At 34.9% G+C, this 24,308-nt stretch overlaps 1 long non-coding RNA gene across 1 annotated transcript in view; it reads left to right on the top strand.

The window, feature by feature from the left end:
- Nucleotides 1-220: 220 nt before the first annotated feature.
- LOC141571707 (uncharacterized) overlaps nt 221-24,308 on the top strand; it is a 33,590-nt gene continuing 9,502 nt past the window's right edge. The window contains exons 1-2 of the long non-coding RNA XR_012496741.1: nt 221-325; nt 1,358-1,516. This is a non-coding gene — a long non-coding RNA (uncharacterized LOC141571707). The remainder of the gene's footprint in view (nt 326-1,357; nt 1,517-24,308) is intronic.

Raw genomic sequence — 24,308 nt, 5'->3', positions numbered from 1 at the left:
AATCTTGAAGCTCAAGAGAGTCATGACACAACAGAAAAATACAAAGCCCTGGAAATGAGTGAGAACACATAATGAGAGAGCTCAGCCAAAGAAAAGGTGAGCGCCAAGTCCTGAAGAATAATGATTGTTAGAAAAAAACATCAAAGAAGAATGAAAGGAGTGGCTAGTGTGGTAGAAAAATAGCCAGGAGAACAGATACAGAACTCAAGGTCCAAGGTGGCTCTGAGAAGAACCTAGATGTCAAGTTGTATGTTGATGAGAGGTCTAAAAAGATGAAGACAGAAGTTTATTGGCTTCAGTGGCATAAAGATCAGCATCAATGAAGGTATGGAAATGGATCCAGATTGGAAGAGATTGAAAAGTGAAGGAGAGAGGTAAGTAGGTGGAGGCAGAGTATATAGACAGTTTTTGTTTTTAAATAAATTTAGATATGATATGGGACAGAGAAATGTGTTGATAAAGTGCTTGAAAGACAAGTTTCTTTTCCTCTTCCACCTCCCCATCTATCTTTTGTTTTTTCAACATGGGAGATGTTTAAGCTGGTTGGAATGTTCCAGCAGAGAAGGATCATCAATTAAGTAGAAAAGAGAATCAACAACAGACATAGATTTCTATAAAGCAAAAGTAAAGGTACAGACCTTTGAGTGAAGGAGGGATACTTTTCCCAGAATTATAGAAAGGAAGAAGGCAAAGATACTGTAGAGTCAGGTAGCCTGTAAGTTTGGTATTGGTAAGATGAGGGTGTTATTATAGGGTCTTCTATTAAACAAAATGATGTATGATTATCAACAGAGATGCATAATTAAAAGGTGGGAGAAGACGGAGGGTTAAGAAAAGAAGAGAAACTAGTAAGACTTGTCTTAAAGAATTCCAAGTTGAGCCTAAAGAATGACATAAAATTACTGAGCATTGTTGAGAGCTTACTTGGAGTATAAAATCACAAATTTTAAATGAATCCATTATCCTAATTGTGTGACTTTTCAGGTTTGGGTCCTGAAGAGACAAGAAGGATGAATATTTTGTCAGGTGTGTGGTGGAGAGAGAAATATAAAGAATAATTGAGAGTATTTTGTGACTATACTGAGGAGACGACTCTCCTCTGATATAACATTGCCTCCTGTGTATACTGTGAGCATATGTGTTATCACCCAGAACCATGATCATTGGTTATGTGCATGTGTTTTTATTCGACCATGAGACCATTTTGAGTACTCTCTATTTCACCTCTCTAATTTCAAAAATCAGTAGGTGCTAAAATATTTGCTCAAGGAGTTCACAGAAAAACTTGGGAGATAGGTCAATATAGAAAAGGACATTAGATTATTTTCAATTTCATAAGTTGTCGACTGGATTTCAGTACCTGAGTACCCATGGAGATGGGAATCACAACCATAAACTTGGAGTGATCACACCTTAACAGAAGAAATGTCACCAAGGCAGAGAATGCTGAAAAACCATGAGGCCCAGGGAGACCAGTGAGCCCTGAAGACGAATGCCTTCTTCAACATGGGCAGAGGTAATGTGACATTGAGAAAACAGTCCTCTGATGGTTAATGGTTACATAACCTATTTCAGTGTGCTAGAGTTTCAGGGCTAAGGGGTATTTTACAATCACTAAAAGAAGATTTTTTTGCTATAATACAGCAAGTTAAAGTATGCTGAACAAAGGGTTTTAATTATAAGAGATCATAATAACTTAGCTTGTCTGATTGCAGGCAAAAGTAGCTTCCTTGCATGCTATAGGAAACTGGCCATTGGAGGTGGGGGTGGGGAGAGTGAAATGTCTACAAAATAAAATCAGTTCACTTCAGTAGATATTCATTGAGTACCTACTGTGTTCCAGGCACTGTATTCAATTGAAAAATTTCCAAGTATACAGCTTATGTCGAGACAGCCTACTCCACTTAATCAGGGCCAATGTGTTGTGTTTATTATGTGCACCTCTGTGTGTAGAAATTATATTTACTTATATTCTATGTCAACTTCTCCCAAAAAAATGTTCCTTAAAATACGAGAGCATTATGAGATACTAAATGTTCTAGAGAGAGGAGAATTTCCAAACACAAATAAGTTTTGGAAGCATTACGTTGAACAAAGTTAAATGGGTTTCTATATGGCAGAACTTCAAAAAGACTTTAAACTTGTAGTAAGTGTTAAGGTTTTCTAAGAAAGGGGGAATAAAATAATAATTCAGCATTACCAGACTTATGTGATTATGGACTCTTTTCATGAAACCACTTTTAACACCTCAAAGGATTACTGTCTCATTGCTTGAGAAATTCTAAATCATATAATATCGTACGTTTTATATTAAATCTGCATAGTGTGTATTATATACATATACCCATATGTGTTAATTATCTTCTTCTAGTTCCATTCTCAGGCCCAACTTTGAACAAACTGTGGAGATATGGTACCATGAGATAATTTACAACATATAAATGTTGTCATTCTAATTAAATTTAGATATTTTAATAAACAAATAACTATAATTATACATATTCTTAAGAAGTTCATAAAAAGGACAGTGGAGTAAGAAGAAAACATGAAACCTTTCATCTCAAACTAGAGCACCCAGTAAACCCTCAAGTCCCAGAAGAGGTACATTTCAAAATATCAATTAATCCAAGTACTTTACAAAGTCCAAGAATGTTAGGATTATTTCAAAGTCTTGGACATTCAGTGAAATGATACCTGATGCCTTACCCCGAGACTTTTATCCAAAAAAGTAGTGTTCTATAACTATTTCTTGCCAGTTTTACAATTAATTTTCAAAACTCATTATTATGCCCACAGACACTTGATTTGGTCAACACAATTGGGCCCATCCACATCTATCAATTTTAAGCTTTTATCCCTTCTAGGTATCCTCATGCTTTATGTGTTATATCAGCCGTCTTCAGCTGTGTAGAACCAGTTGAAGTGGCTGAAGCCCAAGAGTGGTAATTATGCGGTTAATTTAAATGCGTAGACTGTCAAACCAAATGATTCAGGAATATATATTACATTGCATGATTGAGTTCTCCTTAGAGGTTCTATTTACTCTATCTTTTCTCTTTGGCACAATTGGCATGAACTTAAAGGCATTTTATAATGGAAGTAATTCAGAGGCAAAGAGAGGGTCAGTGAGGCACTGAAGAGTATAAAAACAATGATACTCTGAGGACTCCCACAGCAGGCCGTGTAAACAACACTAAGGAAGGTTATAAAAGAGATTATATACATTCCATTTTAAATACATTGCGTTTTTAAAAAATCACAATTAGAGCTTAATTTCTTTAATGGCTCCCCATTATCTGCAGGATCAAGTTCAGACTTTCTGATCTGGGAAACAAAGTCTTTCACCATGTACTTCTTCCATCTTCTTCCCTCACCATACTATTCCTCTTCTCATTTTCCTTTCCTCAGGTTGTACTAAGTTTATCACCACTGCTCAGAAACACTCACTTTTTCCCAAACCTTCGAACACTGTTGCTTTGGTCTGGGATTTTGTTTCTTTTCCCTGACCTTCAAGATTCAAGCCAGATCTAACCTCTTCATGAAGATTTCCCTGGCTCTCCTAAGCACAACACTTTGAACATTTGTCATCTATAGAACTATTTTTTCTCCAACTAGACTGAATTTTTTGGAAGCAAGGACAAATGACTTACTTACTCATTTTTGTACAACATAGTCCTGTGCTGGCCCATAAAAGAAACTCAGCAAATATTTGATAAGCAAATATTGAATGAATGTTTAAATGAACAACTTGAACTAAAGAACAGTCCTGATACTTTTTTTATTATTTAACTATAAAAAGATGTTAGATACCTGGGATCACATCATTACTACTGATACAATTTTGTCAGGAGCATAAGTGTTTTTCTTTGTCCCTGCTTTAAGTCTATCTGAAATTATATTTTATCAAAAAACAACAACAAAAAAGAAATTCAACTAATTTTACCTTTAAAATCTCTACAATGCATTGACAATGTAAATTTTCCCAAAATTCAGCATTAGTTCTCCATAGCACAAAGAATACATAAATTTATATTTAGAGACGGTCTTAGCTTGAGCTATTGTAACGAATACATGACTGGAAGTATTATAAGTGATAAAAATTGATTTCTCACAGTTCTGGAGGTTAGAAGTTTGATATCAAGGTGCTACCATGGTTGGATTATGGTGAAGACCCTCTTCAGGGTTGCAGATGGCCGACTTCTCCTTGTGTCCTCACATGGGACAAAGAGGGTGAGCCTCTCTGGCCTCTGCTGATAAGGGTGCTAATCCCATTCATGGGCTCTACCTGAAGGCCCCATCTCCAAATATCATTACATTGGGGATTAGAAATCAACATATACATTTTGAGGGGACAGAAACATTCACTTCATAACAGACACCATTGTCATCGATTTTGTTTAAATTATTCTTAATAATGGCAGTGTCTAGGGGAGTCTTGCTATCACAATATTTGCTGATGGCTCTATGGTGTGAATGATTGCACCATATTTCCTATTGGAAATAAGAAAGAGTAAAATGGGAAATTACTTCAATATGTGCTTTAACCTGTGCAAAAGTATAAGTGGAAAAAATAGTAAATATTGAAAAGATGTTTGACTGTAACATCTTTAGACCCGGAAAATGTGTGGCTCCCAATATAAATTTTAAGTGGGAAAAAGTCAGGAGCCTGTAGAAGTATTATCTCTAAAGCTACAAGAGGAAAATGACTAGTTAAGGTACAGGAACAATTTTTGTCATACAGCAAGACTTTTTAAAATTGAAGAACCATATAATTTTACATATTGTGAAGTAAACTTGGAAGACAGCATTTTTAGACCATAACCATGCAAGGTTTGAGAACTTGTTGCAACGATGTTGTTAATCTTTTTCGATATCAGAGGGATTATTCATTATGAATTTGCACCAACTGGACAAACAGTTCACCAAGTTTACTATTTGGAAGTGCTGAAAAGGCTACGTGATAAAGTTAGACAACCTAAACTTTTCGTCAACAATTCATGGCTCTTGCATCATGACAATGTACCAGCTCACACAGCACTGTCTGCGAGGGAGTTTTTAGCCAGTAAACAAATAACTGTATTGGAACACCCTCCCTACTCACCCGATCTGGTCCCCAATGACTTCTTTCGTTACCTGATGATAAAGAAAATATTGAAAGGAAGACATTTTGATGACATTCAGGACGTCAAGGGTAATATGATGACAGCTCTGATGGCCATTCCAGAAGAAGAGTTCCAAAACTGCTTTGAAGGGTGGATTAGGCGCTGGTGTCGGTGCATAGCTTCTCAAGGGGAGTACTTCGAAGGAGACCGTAGTGATATTCAGCAATGAGCACTTTTTCTAGGATGAGTTCGCAAACTTAATTGTCTGTCCTCGTGTGAGTGTGTGTGTGTGTGTGTGTGTGTGTGTGTGTGTGTATCTATAGATACATAGATATATAGATATAGATATTACCGTCTCAAAACAAAGAAACACATACAGAAGGTGAAAATAACATTCAGCTCAAAATGAAACTGGTTGGAAGAAACTGCATTCGAGAGAGAGAGAGCACAAGTTTTCAGGTAGCCAAAACCAGACTGACCTTAACTTTAGGCCAGTGCAGTTGACTGGGTAGTTAAGCCAGGCTTATTTACCATTCTACAAAATAGAGGGTACCAAGAAGCCAGATTTCCTTGGCAGACATATATGTTAAGTGTGGATCATGGTCAATCTCTATTGAGACTGGTTTAATAAGTGTTTTGGCCAAAAGCATAAAAATATATTACTTCCCATTACTGTGAATTTAAGGTTCTGCTAATAATACACCAAATATGCACAAGGTCTCCCATTTACATGGCTGAATGTAAGTTAATATGGTGTTCCCTTCCCCTACTATCATGATTCTCCCCCAGCCTTCCAAACCGAGGCATGATGACTATGGAAACACTATGAAAAAACTCTAAGCATTGATGCCAGTGTTTGAAAGAATGAAAACATTCCTCTATTACCACATTGCTAAATGGCTGATGAACAGTAAGTCATTAGTGGGTGAGGTGAAATGTAAAAGTAAATTTTTAGAAAGCCATGTGGTTAGAGGCAGGGTTCCATCCACAGATGATAGTTTGATGCCCATTATGAGAGTTTCTTGAAAAGTGAAGTGGTGAAGATTTTGTGGACACCATTGTAGGTCATTAAAAAAAGCTGGTTAAAAGTGCAGAAAACCAGGGAATTGATTTCAAAGTGGCAACAATTACAATATTAAAAAACTAGAGCAAGACATTTTGGATCTTTCAAAAATATACTGACGCCTTCCAATATGCAAATGCAAAGTTGCCAACACATAAATATATTAGTCATGATTAATAAACACATATGTTGGCTACTTTTCTGGAAATGCAAAAATAATTGCAAAGGGCAAAATAACTATCATTCATAATATTGCTTAACATAATAGCTTATAATTTCATAACCCACCTCCCTTCTGGTATCCTTTTATAAAGTGCTTTCCCATTTTATCTCTCCTATTTTCTACTACCTGCTTCTTAATTCTCTAAAGGTCAATGTGACTTCCTCAGCAGAAAGTCAGAAGCCCACTGTTAAGCAATAAGGACCCACTTTTACCTGCTGTACAATATATTTCCCCATTGCTCCCACCCACTCTGTACATGCATTGCAAAAGAGAAATCCTCATTCAAAATCACCATTGTCAGATAAGTTTAAAGGCTAAAAATAATAATGCCTGTGGCAGGATTTATATAATAGCTTTTAAATGCCTTTAGTCATGTATTAATTGAATCATGAATGATCTGAAAGAGTCATATTTTTCAGTCATACGATACTGCACTTGGGGAAGAGAGTAAATAAAGTATGTGTTATAAAGTTACTTAAAAAGTCGGGGAATCACAAGTTTCCAAGAATATAGCTCAAGGGTACACACACTAGAAAGAATAACAATTACCCTTTATTGCTATCCTATCGGAATGAAAATGGAATCTACGTATGCTACCTCTCTCTTAAATTTTGTAATCATATTTTTAATTTGTAAATGGAAGTCATACTCCCTCAGAATGTGAAGTTCTTATTTATAACATGAGCCACAAAAGTCTTAAGTTAAAATGCTTAAATAGAGGACAGAATTATTTCTATAGCCTGATTGTTTCATTTTATTTGATTCTGGTTTCTTAACTGTTAGACTTTAGGGGTAATCAAGATTTCTCTCCATCTCCAAACCCACCCATCTTTTATCTCCACTTGTCTCTCAAGGAGGTGCAGGATTGGTAAAACTGGTCAAATTCCCAAACCTTACATTGGTCATAACCGCATTGGGTAGAATTTTAAAGAGGATAAAATGGGGAGCTCCCTTCAATGTGGTCCTTTTGAATATATCCTCCTCTCCGCCACAGATTTGTATTACAGGTACAGAGTCAAATGCCCCAGTGTGCTCTTCTCCAGGAATTGATGTATCTCTCTCACACCTTTCCTTCTGACCCCTCTCTAGGTTGTCCTTTCCTCACACAGAGGTGGCAAGACCAAAACAGTCAGAACGGAGGTAGGTACTAAGTGGCATTTTAACTGTCAAACTAAAACATATGAACAGAAAGTGATCAATCTTATGAGAAATGAGAAAGTGATTAGGGTAAAGTGATTAGAGAATTTTTAGGTAGTTTTTCTGTGTGTAATACAGTGACACAAAGTAATTTCCTCTGCCTCCTCATCAGGAAATCTGCAATAAACACCTAAAATATTTTTCAAGTTTTATGTAGTTTTATTGTATTTCTTTAGGCACTGTACTAAAACTGGCCTTTAGGTAAACCATTTTTCTTCCAGTTTTGTGGGCAATCCTGAGAACTTGGACAAATACTGTCATTCAATTTTAGCATTTCTTATATCGGCCATTTGAATTAATGTAGTCTGAAAACTCGAGTTCAATATTAACATTATTAGTGCAAAAGTACTAAAACATAAAAATGTTATAAGATATTCTACTTTAAAAGGGGAGGGGCTTTTCTATAAATCACACTTTTGAAAATTTCCTTTGTAATGGTTATGATCATTTAGTATTTTCACAGCATGTAACAATATGACTATATCCATCCTTAACTAAAAGTTGCATTTATTTATATTATATTTATTCTGAATTCTGATTAAGCAGCATTGAAATTAAGAAACCCAAAAATGTAATTCATTTGGAGCCACAATCTGCCCCCACTTACATCCATAATGGTTGTCAATCAGAAACGCATGCATGAAATGACGAACAGACCATGGCCTCGTGAGTTTCCAAATACTTCACACTTCCAAAGGACTTTACCTGGAAAATAAATTATGTTGATATAAAATTATACAAAAATTTAAGCTCCCAGTTTGATAAATATAAAATCTGAATTAAAGAAACTATTTGTTGAGATCATACCCTGTGCCCGCCACAGATCTCAGTGCTTTATATATATATTATCTTCTCTTAACACTCTTGACAACCCAGCTGAGGCAGACACCGTTTTGATCCTATTTCACAAATGAGGAAATGGGCACATAGAGGTGAAATACCTTCTGCAAAGTCACAGTTGGTAAGAAACAGAGTCAGGGACTAAAGCAGTTTGACTGGCTGCCGAACCAATGCTCTTAACTGAATGTTGATTTCAGAGAATTGTTTAAAGTAAAATCTGCACGTGTAAATGAACCTATGGTGATATGTTATAATACTCATGTCAAAAACAATATTTGACATTTTGAAACATGTACAATGCTAATCAGATACTGCTGAGAGAGTGTATAAACAGGCCCAACATTTCCATAGGGCAATTTGGCACAGCTTATCAAAAGCACCTACAGGGTGTATGTCCTCCAGGATTCAGCTTCTAAGGATTAATCCTTGGAATTAACTGGACACGCATGTAAAAAAGCAAATTCAAGGAAGGTCATCACATTGCTCAGCAGCAAAAAAGGGAACAAAACCATCATGAACATTGGTTACCTAGAGGATGGTACATTCATGCAATGGAGTCCTGTGGCATAGAAATGTGTAGTGTGAAATGGAAAATATCTGCAATAATGTTAGACAAAAAAGGTGGTTAAATTATTTGGATAGCAAAATTCCATTTTTCTGGATAACAAGAATACTAAGCACAGAAAAATATATGGAAGGATGTACACCAAAACGTTAAAGGAAGTTTTTGCTGATTAATGGGATTGTGGGACATTTTCCTTTGAGGAGTAATTTTTATTTGATTATGTATGGCTGGTTAAAACAAAACAAAAATGTGACAAGGCTATAACCAATATTAAAATATAATGTATCCAGTCATTTTTTTAAACGTCTAATGTGCCAGTTATTGATTTATTACCTCTCTGCTCCAAATTCATCCTTTTTGACTGCTCTTTGGAAATTGATCTGGACCCTTTCAATATTTTTGCTTTGCCAGCTAGCACTGAACCTTTCTCAGTAGAGGGCTCGGAAGAGACATAGCAGGAGGAAAAGAGTCTTGTTTCCGAGTTTCCATATCCTCACTGGGCACACTCCTATAGCATAGGCATCTAGCCAGCACTAGACTCCTACAGTGCAGAGTGCCCTGCAGCTCCCAGCAGCCAGCAGCTTTCCCTGGCACGCTTCTCAAATGGTTCTTCGGAGTATTTCTGATAGGACACCTCCCTGTGAAAAGTTTCCCCAGCACGCTAGAGGGCAGATTTCTAGCACATCCCACCAGTGTGGCATTACAGTGACTTCTCTGCCATCCAGTGAGCAATGTCTGTCCCTTCTCCAACAAGACCTGTATCTCAGACTTAGGAAAATGAGGACTTTTCATTGGGTGTCTAGCTCAGCCTTAGGAATAAGTGACTGCTTTTTCTATCTTCCATTCATGTATTCTTTAGAGTTTTCTTCACTTCTTACCAGCCAATCCCACACTACACCAATCCCTGATATAGTTAATAATATGTTGCATTAAACTTTCTTTATTCACATTACTCTGTGGTTTCTCTCCCCTAATTGGGTTCTGACAGAGCTACTTATTCCAAGTGAGAAATTTTATTGAAAGTAATCTTGTGAGAAGTGATTAACTACATGAATTTTGTTAAATAATAATAAACAAATTACTAGGCAATACACACAAAAATATTCTTTACAAATAAATGTTCATAATTAGTAACTTATTTGAAAAGAAATATTAAATGCAATAATCATAAATCAATTCAAGTTGGAATCTGTATTTTTATCTGTAAAAAGGAAGTCATTTTGTCTACTATTTTAGTTCCTATTTATTTTAATATTTAATGGGAAGTAAATAAGAAAAGCACCTATCATACTGAACATGATTAAATATTATAAAGCACTTAAATTAAAATTATTGAAGTTTATCCAAATAAACCCAAATATATCAAATTTAATAGATGTATGCTATAATCATTATCTGACTCTGCAACTTTATATTTAAATATCTTTTTATTTTGACCATAAATATAGTCTGAGCCTATATTTTGCAAAGCCTTGGGAATGCTTCAAGCCAGAAAGAAAGAAAAAAATGTAAGTTCAGTTTAATTCCCTTCAGCCAGTTATGCCTAGGGAAATACATATTGGAATGCAGAAAGTCAGTTCTCATGTGTTTGAAGTAAAAAATTAATCAGAAAGCAGCAAGTGTGTGGAACTCGGTAATAGAGCTATTGGTAACTTTAAAAATCCATAAAAGTTAAATCTAAGGAAAAGTTGGCAGAGAGTAACTGATTTTCAAACACGATGAGTTTCATCACAAGTCTAACCTATTCAGTTAACATGACTGAAAGGCAAACGTTTAGGAGTGCTTACTGAGTTCATCGCCCATTGAAAACATATGACTCTTAAAACTTTTGTTTATGCATAGAAGTGTGACTTTCAGGATTGGAAAAATCTATGTTAACAAAAGCTAAACTTTTCTGAAACTTAAGACCACCCTGTGCTGTGACTTTCTCAGTTCTCATAAAATAAACTAGGTCTTACTTTGTCATTACTTAGAAGGAAGACCACCAAAGAAAAGCCAAGGTGTGACTGTATGCAGCAGTTCAATAAATAGCCCTTTTTGTGGAATCAACATTTAATATTGCCTTCAACCTAGTGTTCCAACCTGTCCCAACCACACACATAGTTTACATGGTCTGCTTTGGTCCTGCACTTTCGGATTTAGACATTGGCCCTTTGGAGATTGTGCAGAAGTCAAGGGCTAAAAGTAAAAACGCTATGAGATTGATTCAACTCTAAGAGTACTGGAAAAATATCAGGCTTTAGTATGTTTGCTGTATTCAGATCATTTCTGGACAGGATCTTGGCTCCCTCCATTGGTACCATAAGCCTTAGGTAATTCACTTAACAATTCTGATGCTCGGTTTTCTCATCTATAAAATAGAGATAAGAATTCCAACCTCATAGGGTTCCCGTAGTGGAGCAAACAAAATGATCTATGTCAAGTGTCCTGCACCCAGTAAATGTTAGTTTCCTTCCCCACTCATCCCCATTCCTGGGAACCTATGTCTGCCAAACACCAGTTCAAATGTTCTAGCTAGAGGTAGGTGATGACAAAGAGGAGGTGCAAAGGAAGGCACGGAAGTCCTGAAAATTAGAATTAAAAAATGGGGAGACAAAAAGAGGAATGTAAAAGGCAATATAGGAGGTCAAATGAATGTGTTGCTGTTCTGCTCAAATTACTATTTTTCCTTTTACACTCTAAGCTTTCAGTCATTACATTCCTTGACATCCAATAATAACTTGCAAGACAAAGCAAACAATATACTTCACCACACAATCAAAACACAGTTCACCCAAGAAACCACTGGTTCCATGTGGGTTTTTATTTATATAATATGGGAAACTTCTACGTTAATAGGAAAAGAAATGCCCATGTAATTTAAACGATTCTAATTATTAGAATGCCTTTACTCTGTTTTAAATTATATGGCATCAAACCAGTCACACTGATTTTCTAGCAACACACACACACACACACATGCTTTTCAACGTGTGTATTATTTCATGTATTCCTTTCTTATAAAGCACTTAACATTGAAAAGACTTCACTAGTCCCTCATTAATAGTTCATTTGAAGACAACACAAAAACATAAAGTCAAAACTCTTGTTTTACAGTAAGTCAAGTCTTATAGTAACAATACTCAGAGAACCATCTATAATACATAGAAAATTTTAAAAAGAAAGAAGCCACTTGAACATGGAAATCTAAAAAGGGGTCACTGACTTGGTTGAGGTGGCTTTGGGCACCAGAATTTTGTCTATAAAGCATACTCTGTCCAGTCCAAACACCTCAACATAATGTTTACATGTGCTTTTAAGCAGATACTTTAGGAGAATGACTAATGGACTTATTCATGACTCAACCTATATTATAACTATTTATGTTCCCCTTTTGTACTTGTATATAAACTATATAATACTCAGCTTCTGATATTTGTCTCCAGTTTCTCCTCACTAAGGAACTGGTGGTAATCTATATCCAGTGTGGACCTGGATATAGTGTTGTCCCCTCCAGATCATGGTTTCATGCCCTGTGTTGTTCCTGTCCAACAGTCTGGCCTGTCCTGATACTTGTCTTTTTGTTCTGGGCCCTTAACCATGTTCACACATAGACTTGTTAATCTGGTCCTCTTTTCCTTTGCCTCCCAGACAATTGCTCTGGGTTTGCATTCTCTCTGAGAGATCAGCATTCTACAGCTCTGCAACTTGTGATCTCATTGGGATTTTTCTTTAAGTTGGATAACTTTGGTTGGAGAGGTGTAAACCCCTTCAGCTAAGTAAAATAAAATTATAAACTTCCCAGAGTCATAATTGAAAATGGATCTTCCCTTTACTGAATTCCTTGACACTTCACATACAACCCATTTACACCTTTTGACAACACTGTCAGTGCCCAATGTTGTATAGATGACGTATATAAGATGTTAAATCCAATATTTTAGTAAATAGCCTATACATTTTCCTTTTGGGAAAGCTTTAATATGACACAAATTTTATCATATTTATCAAATATATATTTCTGTATGTGATTCCTCTTGATATACATTGCCAATGGCCATCAACATTTTATAAGAAGTTTCAAACATGGGTTATCTATATGATGTAAAGCATTTGAGAAATTAAATAAACTATGGGAAGTGGAAATTATTAAAATAACACATACATGTCTTGCCCTCAAATTTCATTAAAATGGTTGAAATCAGTGTTCCAAACCAAAGCCATGTTATTAACTTTCTGTAAAAGAAGACCTCACTCTATCTCTTGAAAAATATGTGCGATGAGAACATGTTTGGAACCAAATGAGAGACTACACTTCAGAAACACTTGTTTTATGTATACACAAATTCTTATCTGTACACAAGTATTCACAGAATCATAGAAAGGATAAAAGGTGAAAAACAAAAGAGAATATCATAGTAAAATAATGATATACTAATTTTATTTTTTCTTGGCAAAGAAGGTATCGGAATAAATTTAATGTTATCCATGACTTTTTCTTTGGCTTATTATTTTGCAATAATTTCAAATCTACAGAAATGTTTAAATAATTAAAGAATATATCCTTTACCATTTTTTTTTAACATTTTGCAAAATTTGTTCTATCATTCTCTCTGAGCATTTTACCTCTTCAGCATGTATTTCCTTAGAACAGGGCTATTTTCTTATAACCGCAGTACAGTTATCAAATTCAGTAAGTGTAACATCAATACCATACTTTTATCTAGTTTTAGTTGATCTATAGTCCATAAGCCAATTGCTCCAATAACATTCTTTTTTAAATTTTCATTTATTTTCAATAATAGTTGATATACTATATTGTATTAGTTCTACGTGTGCAGCATAGACATTTATATAACTTTTGAAGTGATCGCATGATAAGTCTAGTACAATCTGACACCATATATAGTCATTAAAATATTATTGACTATATTCCCTATGCTGTACTTTATATCCTGGGGATATCCTGGGGATATAAAGTATGCTGTATTCTTCCCCATGATATAAAGTACAGCATAGGGAATATAGTCAATATAGTCATAGGGAATATAGTCAAAACATGACTGTTTTTACAACTGGCAATTTGCACATCTTAATCCCTTCCTCTTTTTCACCCATTACTCCAACCCCTCTTCCATCTAGCAACCATCAAAATGTTCTCAGTATCTATGAGTTTGTTTATGTTTTGTTTGTTCATTTATTTTGTTTTTTAGATTCCACATATAAGTGAAATCATATGGCATTTGTCTTTCTGCCTGACTTACTTCACTTAGCATAATACCCTTTAGGTCCCTCCATGTTGTTGCAAATGACAAGATTTCATTCTTTTTTATGGCTGAATAATATTCTATCGTATATACACACCACATCTTCTTTATCCATTCACCTATTGATGGACCCTTAGGTTGCTTCCAAATCTTGACTATTGTAAATAATGCCACAGTAAACATAGGAGTGCACATTTCTTTTCAAATTAGTGTTTTGGATTTCTTCAGATAAATACCCAGAAGTGGAATTGCTGGGTTAAATGATAGTTATATCCAATAATATTGTGTATAATATTCTTTCCCTTCAGTCCATGATTCAGTCTAAAATCATGTATTGCATTTAGATGTCTTGTTCCTTTAGTGTCCTTTAGTAAGGAAAAGTATCTCAACTTTTCTTGTCATTCATGACATTGATATTTTTAGAAAAGATATATATGAGGCACCATGAGGTCATTCTAATACCTTGTTTCCCTCAAAACAAGACCTAGCCAAACAATCAGCTCTAATGCGTCTTTTGGAGCAAAAATTAATATAAGATCCAGTCTTATTTTACTATAATATAAAACCAGGTATAACATAACATAACATAACATAACATAACATAACATAACATAACATAACATAACATAACATAATATAATACCGGGTCTTATATTAATTTTTGCTCCGAAAGATGCATTAGAGCTAATTGTCCGGCTACATCTTATTTTCAAGGAAACACGGTGCCACCAATTCCAGTCCAATCTCACAAGATTCTTCCTTGCCATCCCTGTTCCATATCTGTGTCTTCCTTCCTCCTGGGAACCCTTCCTTCCAGTGAGAACCCTGGAAGGGTTCCCCCATCAACACACTTACTCATTTGCCTAATCGCGTACTAACAACAAACAGTTTCAGAATTCCTACATTCAAACTACTACTAGAAAAAAGAAACCTACTAAAAGAGTTTAAGATATGGAGTCAATGTACTGTGTTCATATTATTTGTATTAGTTCTTTTTCCCCGTTGGACATGGTGATGTCATTTATTTGAAATACTGTTTGTGATCGGTTTTCGTTTTTCTTCTTATCCTATTGATTTAATTTTATTTTTAAATGTGTAGCATATTAACAAGCTTCCAGATGCCAAAAGTGTATAGAAAGATATACTCAGAGAACTGTTCTTTCTTCCATATCCCTTCCACCCAATTCCTCTTTGCAGCTAACCACTTTTATTGTTTCCTGATTTATCCTTTTTGTGTTTCTTTTTGTAAAAGTAAGCAGATACATCGTTGTTTCCTTATAATCCCATATTTCTTACAAAATGGGTAGCTTACTATATAAATCCTGTTTACACTGTGCTTGTTTCATAATATTGTACCCTAGAAATTATTTCCTATCAGTTCATAGAGCTTTTCCTCATTCCTTTTTTATAGATGCACAGGATTCCATTGTGAATATGCACCTAGGTTTTTAAACCAATCTCCTCTATTAGGCATTTATAATTATCTGCAATTACAAGCAATGCTTTAATGAATAACTGTGCATTTATAATTTCATATAGTTGGAAGTGTATCTTCAGAATAAATTCCTAGAAGTGAGATTTCTGTAAGAGCACTTATAGTTTTAATTCTAGTTTATCTGACTTCAAGATCTAACCTTCTAATTTTTTATTGTTGTTATGTGTCTGGTATATTTTTTCCCATACTTTTGTTTCTAGCCTTTTTGGATTTCTGTGTATATTTGTTATGTCTCCTCTACATAGCATAGAATTATATGAGGTTGGTGCAAAAGTAATTGCAGTTTTTGCCATTATTTTTAACCTTCTAAACCGCAATTACTTTTGCACCAACCTAATGTTTTGCTTTATCAGCCAATTGAACATCTCTTTTTTTTAAATAGGTAATTTCAACCCGTTCACGTTTTTGAATATGATGAATATGTTTTATACTAACTCTATTATATTATTTTATGTTATAATTACTTTGTTCATTATGTTGTATTTACCACTTTTTCTTTCTCCTTGTGATGCGATTTTTCGTTATACTTAAAATTTTAGTTTGGTTTAGGAAGGTTTGTGTTTTTCTCCTACACATCCAATTTTAGGTTTTAACCCTCCATTTTTATATCTAATTTTCATAAAATGTTAATAGCTACAAATAATAAATAATTTGGTTTAAATGAAATGTATCTGAACACTAACAAACACTTTTAATCACACATTAACCCCTTCTCAGAGATGTGATTTGCAAATACTCTCTCCCATTCAGTAGTTTGCGTTTTCATTTTGTTCATGCTCTGCTTTGCTGAGCAACACATTAGGAACTTAGTTTCCACAGGGCTTGAGAGTATAGGCCACTGTGTGAGAAGAAGTGAGGCTCAAGTCTTTCCCAGAAGCTTTAAACTATGGCAATCATGGGCCACATTCTTTTTGATTCTATTGAGCTGTTTGCAAATAAATGATCTTAAAGATGAGGATTCAGGACACTTCACCTAACCTGGCTGTAGGCATTGGGTTATTAGGGCTACACCCCCTTGTCCCAGCCTCTGCTTTGCTCCCACACTATTATTTTGATACAGCTAAAAGTTCAACTCCCCAGCTCAACTCCAGTCCCTCCTAATGAGGGAAGCGTAACACTATCCAGGCGTCTCCCAGCACAGTGATCTGAATTTCGTTGCTCCACACAGTCTGATTTATGTCAGCTTGGTTAAAAATCACTCACATGCTGGAAACCCCTGTGGAGAGGTGTGCATTGGCCCCAGGCCACAGCTCTCTTCTTGTTTTCTTCTACCTGCCCAAAATTTGTGGTTGGAGGGACCTGCTGTGCATTTGTGAAATTATCCTCACAGGGACACAGAGAAGAACTTTGGCCTCCTTGAAATAATTTACACCTAATTTAGTTAAAGAAGCATAAATGATGGGACTGCTTTATACCATCAGTAAGAAGTATCACTTGCGAGATTTTTCATGCAATGCTTGAACACACACAGCAAACACTTTCTATCTTCTGGGGCTAGAAAAATTTCTGAGTACGAGATTATTTTTGACAATTTAGTACTAAATCCTTGGGGGGGGGGGGGAAGGGCAAATGGCCTGGGGCCAGTCAGGAAGCCCTTAATCACCCAGAAAAACAAGGAATGGGAGAGGTCATTACTCTTAGTGGACCAGACTGTAAAACAATGTTTTTAAGTCTTCAGATTTATAGCAAAGCACCTTGAAATATCTCAGGCAATTATGAGGAACAAGACTGCTCCAAAAGGCATTATGCAAAATTTTCTTGCTCATTTTTCTTACACAAACAAAATGGTCTACCCATCTTTTAACCTCACTAGAAAGCTTTCCTACTATCACTGAATTTTTCACCATGGTAGATTAAACACAATGATTAAATTAATCCTCAACACCATCATAATTTAATGGAAGAAGAAAATAATTGGGTACAATATGGCCACACATTCACTTTCAAGCATATAATTTGGTTGTAATATCTTCCACCTGCAAGCGTAAAAATGAGTACGAGAGATTGACCGGAAGGCTTTCAGGTGGGTGGGCCATATTGGACCAGGAGTCATAAATCCTGAAATTAAAGGCAGCGGTAGAGATTAAGAAGAAAATGAAATTAATACTTACTGAGCCCTGCAATATGCTAGGCTTTCTTCTAAACCTTTTATTATATCATTAAATCACATATACATTAAATTCTTTAATATAACTGTGAAACAAATGCTTATTATTAACATTTTTATAATTGAAGAAATTGTAACCTCAGTTGGTTGAGAGACTTATTGAAGCTCACACAGCTGGTACATGACAAAGTTAAGATTCATTTCCAAAGTCCATGTTCATTCTGGTGTTCCAAACTTACAATGGGCAGGCCCATGTGGAAACAGTGCCTAAAACATGATATACCAAAATATATAATAATATTTTACTATTATAATGGTAATAATAATGATCTATTTACATATCACTCTTACTTCCCAAACATTTTCACCAACACACTCATAATACTGTTTTATCTGTACAGGAGAGTACAAAAGGAGAAAATGTAAAATCTTTATCTGTGCTGTCATGAATCTAATTCAGACTATTAAGAAACTATGATTAGGCATAAAAGGAAGTCACTGCAAAAGAATAATTCTCTTTCAGAAATAGGATGAAGCCACAAAAAATGGTTGAAATTTCTAGAAACAGTTGATTGCTATGGCAATGAAAATAAAATTTGATTCTGTTGGAGATGATATTAACATGCAGTTGAAAACAATAATAGAACATAAGAGGAAGAGACCTGGGCCTGGTTTGTGTTGTCACTTACAAGATAAAAAGAAAAACATCAATAGCTTTTATAAAAAGGAAACCCCACAAAGAGAGCAGTCCTATATTAAAGAACTGAAACCTAAAATAAAAACTGAATATAGAGGATTTTTATCAAGCACAGAAATAGAGAATTTCTGGCATGTCCAAATCCTTAAAACCTTAAAATGCTTAAAACCGCACAAAAACTGCCACTAGCTCTCCGATTAGCTGTTACACACAAAAGTCTTATGGTGAGCACACCCAAGCAGATACTTTAGAAAGCTCTAATGCTGAATGGGAACATGGTAAAACATGATCAGGTCACAGATTAAAAGTTTATTATTCACATTCTAAGTGGTCCAAGTACTGTTTCTGATTTGGGAATTATTTAGGGCTCTTTTCATAAGGAAGGCAATGTACCCTCTTGAAGAAATAACTGTGTTTTAGTCCCGCTGAGTCACCAAGGAAGGTCACTTAACCTAGCTGGGCCACAGTTTCTTCGTCTATAAAATATAAAGCAATAATAATTATATTATTAATATTAAATGATAATTATTAATAATTAGAGATAATCAAAGATTGTTTTCAAGGGTAAAATTCTGATTGTGAACTATATTTTGTCAACAAAGATTTTTTGTTTAAAAAGATGGTTCATAATCCTGATTTCCTTAGACTCTGTTCCCTGAAAGGAAATCAGACTAAGGGGACATGGGTCACACTTAGAGACAACTCTAACAAATGATACACATATGTTCCTTTTGACCTTAATATTTACAAAGTTTTATCCTGCTTTAAAATGACATGCGACGTCTCTAGAACATAATTCTTTTTTCACCACTATCATACAAAGGTGAATGTTATTGATGCCCAGATCAAGTTTCCTGACTCTCAACAAGAATCATTGCGTTTGTGTTAACTAACCATTGGAAATCTGGTCATTTTATTTATACAAATGAGTACGTAGCTGCTGTTAAAAAGAAATAAAAGATTAAAAGTACCAGGTAAAGTTACACATAATAGTTAAAAGCTATAAATTATAAAACTATAAATTGGTGCAATTAAGGTTACATGAAGAATTTAAATACAAAGGTTATAAATTATTAGAAGAAATACACACCAATTAATGTGAAAAAGTATACCTACAGATAAAATAGTGAAGATTTTTTTATGGGAACAATAAAAATAGAAAGTAGAACCTAAATTATGCTGAAAGAATTAAGAACACATGTCTATAAATCAATAAATCAATATGGGCTAAACTCATATTTTAAAGGAAAAAACATTTCCTTTAGATCACAAAGTAAAATCCTATTAATTGTTGTTTACAATAAACATTTTCAAAGTTGATGCAGAAATGTTAATAAGGATAGTCATAGATATAACGTTAAAAATACACATGCAAAAAGAAAGCGGAATTGTAATGGTAACCAGAATTCTAAGATAGCTCCCAAGATTTTCTGCTCCATGGTTTCATGTGGACTGTGAATATGATGGATTTTATTCCCACAATTAAATTATGTTATATGACACAGTTGGACTTAAATAAGAAAAATTATCTAGGTGGGCCTAATATAATCACAGCGTACTTTAGAAGCAGAGGTTTCTCTAGCTGGTGAAAGAAGAGAAAGTCAGAAATCTGAAGCACTGGAAGGATTTAATGCACCTTTTCTGGCTTGAAAATGAGGGGGCCACTTGGCAGTCTTTAAGAGCTGTGAGCAGCCCCCAGGTGAGAGCCCAAAAAGAAACAAGCACCTCAGTCTTGTAAATACAAGGACCTGAATCATGCCAACAAGAATAAACTTCGAAGTACACTTTTCTCCAGAGCCTCCAGACAAGAACTAAGCCCTATGCCTTGATTTCAGCCTTGGGAACCCAGCAGCACTGTTCCAGATTTCTAACACACAGAACTGTGAGCTAATAAATCGTGGTGTTTGAAACCACTAAGCTTATGGTAATTGTTATGCAGCAATAGAAAGCTAATACACAGAGGAAACTGTTTTAATATTGATCTAAGATTGAATTGAAGCCATAGAGATTAAACAAGACCCCAAAAAAGGCATCTTATTACAGAAATGATGTAATTTATGGTGAGTATATAAAACAGGTATGAATATGAACAGATAACCATAAAATAATCTGGCTCAACATTCATAGTGAAACTACAGTAAATATAAAGATAAATATATAAAAACACATTAGTAAAAGTAAACTTTAATTCACCTCTTTTAATCCATATTGGATCAAGTAGACAAAAACTAAGGATATAGACAACCTAATAACATAATTAGTGGAATAGTTCTAATAGATATCCCCTAAAAGAGATAATACAATTTGCTTTTAAGTGATAGTGAAATGGGGCTTTCATTTTAATTTCCAGTTTTAATGATTTATCAGAAAAAAATTATCTGAGTTTGAATAATATATGGCCACTTTATGCGAGTATTATATGATCAAAGTTCAAGATGATTACTCCTGTCATAAGCGTACAAATGTTAATTGAAGTCAATAGTAGAAGTGAAATAACCTTACAAGACAGTAGAAAATGAGAAAGGGGTCTAGAGAGGTCCATGAGGAATCCCAGTAGTTGAACAAAAGAAGAAAGGAGTGGTTGAGAAGCTGTTTGCAGAAGGTAGACGAACAATCAGGAACTTAACTTCCTATACAGGGGAAAGTTTTCAGGAATAAGACTGCATGGACAATGTAAAGTGCTGCTGAAAGTTCAAGAAAGATAAGGAATAAAAACAGTTCTATTGGATTTGTTGACAAGGTTATTGATGACCTTAATAGGGAACGTTTCAGTGGAGAATGTGAAGAAATGGATAAGGCAACTTTTCCCAGAAATTTGACAACTGAAGGAACAGAAAAATTGGAAATAGCTGCTGGAGGGGAAAATGGTGTCAAAGGAGAATTACTTTTAAATAGATGCAGAAGATATGAGCATATCAAATACAGAGAAGATTCATAAAAGAGAGAGTGAATGGAAGAATTTTTGGAGGTGGAATGCCATTTTCACTCAAAGCTCCTTCAGTGTCTAGGTGTGAAAGAAATAAACAGTGTTGAAGATTAGAACTAGTACTTACAACCAAAATGGAAAGGACACCTTTGAACTTGGTAGATTCAGTTTATTTCAAAGGTCCTTTGGAAGGAATTGAGCAAGAAAGGTATTTTGTTACATATTCTTCATTTGCATCAATACCATTGCCATGGTATAATTGGAAAACTGAATTTTAGAATTAGATACAGATTTGTATTCTCCTACACAATGTCCTAGATGTTTCGTGTCAGACCAGCCTCTCTGAACATCAAGTTTCTTCTCTATAAAATGGGGCAGGTAATTTCTAGCTCACAATTGTGATTAAATTAAGATGACAAACATAAGGTACATAAGACAGTGGCTGGCATATAAAAGATGAAGAATGCTAAATATATAGCAACACACACACACACACACACACACACACACACACACACACACACATCTAAACTCTTTAGCTATGTTCATGTGCCCTAGTTTTGACCACTACTGTATGTCTCACCTAAATTGTATGGCTAGTACAAATCAATCTGGAAATGATATAACAATTAGTGCCATGATATAGCAAAGACAGGCAGAGATTGGCAAATAAACAGCTACAAAACTAGCTAACAAGATAGATTAGTAGCTACAGGCAACATTACTAGAAATTCTCCTTATTGAGGCAATTTTTAGAGGGCCTCTGAAAATAGTATTCCAGACTTTTTTGTAGTATTTTGCTATTGTTTCATGTCTTAATTTTCTATATATACATTTTTTGTTTTAGATGTTTCAGCTTCATAGCCATAAGAGCATAATGAATAATCAGATAGAGTCATGATTATTTTAACAGTAAAAATTTTAAAAACACCTTCCATGAAGCCAAAATTTGGAGGAAATTTTGGAAAATGTTTTTAATTACTAGGATTTAGGAATAAACCATACATTTTAAAGATAAATATAGCCAATAATAATATCAAAGGGGCAAAATACTACCATTGTGAAACAGTAAGTATGATGAAGTGAGTCAATCTTCACAAGATTAATTACATGTTGAGGACGAGATTCACCATTCTCTTTGATTAAGGAGTGCCATAGCAAAAGCCAAAACTTTGTCATCCATACATATAGAATCAAGACCACAAAACAGACTCTCAATAACAATATATTGACATGAACTCATATACAGGTATATGAATTTAAATACGAACCTATAGTAACAAATTGAATTATAAACTCAGTAAGCAGAAAAAGAAGTGTTCATCAAAATTTAGATTTGGTGTAATGCTCCGAAAGTCAACAGAACTAGGTCTGAACCTTGGCTTCCTAACTTACCAGCTAGCAGTATTAGTCAGGCTTCTCCAGAGAAACTGAACCACCAGAATGTATGTACGTCTATACCTAGAAAGAGACTTCGTTTAAGGAGTTGGCTCACACAATTGTGGATGCTCAGTGGGTCCAGAATCTCATGGGGGAGGCTTGCAGCTTAGATTCAGGAAAGAGTTACAGTTAGAGTCCAGAGGCAATCTGCTATTGAATTAAAAAGAGTCCATATTATAGATAAAGCCCAAAGGCAGGCTACTGACAGGATTCGCTCTTTCTTGGGGAGGGTCGGTATTTTGTTCAGGACTTCAATTGATTGGATTAGGCACCCACGTTATGGAACACCATCTGCTTTACTCAAATCCACCAGTTTAAATGTAAATGTCATCCCAAAACACCCTCCCAGAAACATGAAGATTCATGTTTGACCAAGTACCTGAGCATCGTGGTTCAGCCCAGTTGACACATAAAATTAGTCATCACATTAGCTGTGCAAACTTAAGCAAAGAAACAGCTCTTTCTGAACCTCAGTCTCTGTAAAATTAGGTTAATCACATTTACCTTTTAGAGTTGTTGTGAGATTATGTAAAAGTAGTTAGCACATAGTAGGCAATTAACAAATATTAGTGTTCTACATCTACATATTTATGTGTTAAAAAAATCTCTCAGTTGTGACTGGTGTATTCAAAGTGAAATATAACTGTAAAAATGAAAGAAAAAGCAAACAAAACATGTGCTTTGAATGTGTGTACTCCTCACAGAGTTGATAAAGAACAATACAATAGAGAATATTTTCTTCTTGTTTAAGCTCTGTGCTTACAGTGGACTATATTTATGGTATTCCTATAACTTGATTTAAGGTTCCACTTAATGTGATGCCCCAAACCAAACCTAGGTACGTGATACACACTTTGCCATTCTGGAACAATCATCTGTTTTCAAATTCTTACTTGAGATATGTAAAGCCAGCAGTTTCACTGTTTTAAAAAATGTTTCGCTATCTTACCCAATCAAAAACCAAGAAATATTAATGACCTTTCATTTGGAAGATTAAAAAAAAATTTTTTTTTTAAAGAATTTTTTAAGGATGGATAAAAGCAGCCAGATAAAATAAAAGTTTAAAATCCCTAACCTTTGCTCCAAATTTAACCAAAGTCTCTTTCTGAGGTTTGGGGAAGTTCAGCGTTTCCCCCCAATTATTCTTTCTTTTTGCCTCTCTCTGCAGTTTCGGGTTCCAGCTGGAATCAAACAGACCCAAATACCCCAGATGAGGCTGTTCTCATAAGATGTCTAGCCCAGTTTTCAAGACTTGAGAGGTTCAGATAGTTCAGATAAGGTTTAGGATCAGCAGCCAAGTACTTGGATACTTAGCTAAACTGAACCTTCCAAGTTTTGCCCAATATTAGCTCCTATAACTGGAGATAAATATTACCTCTAATTAACTCTCCATGTCTTAGATCTGGA

Source organism: Rhinolophus sinicus, linkage group LG05 (assembly GCF_036562045.2).
Source record: "Rhinolophus sinicus isolate RSC01 linkage group LG05, ASM3656204v1, whole genome shotgun sequence".
NCBI classification, from domain to species: Eukaryota; Metazoa; Chordata; class Mammalia; order Chiroptera; family Rhinolophidae; genus Rhinolophus; species Rhinolophus sinicus.
Note: the sequence above shows the minus strand (reverse complement) of the source record. Positions and strands in the feature narration are given on the sequence as shown.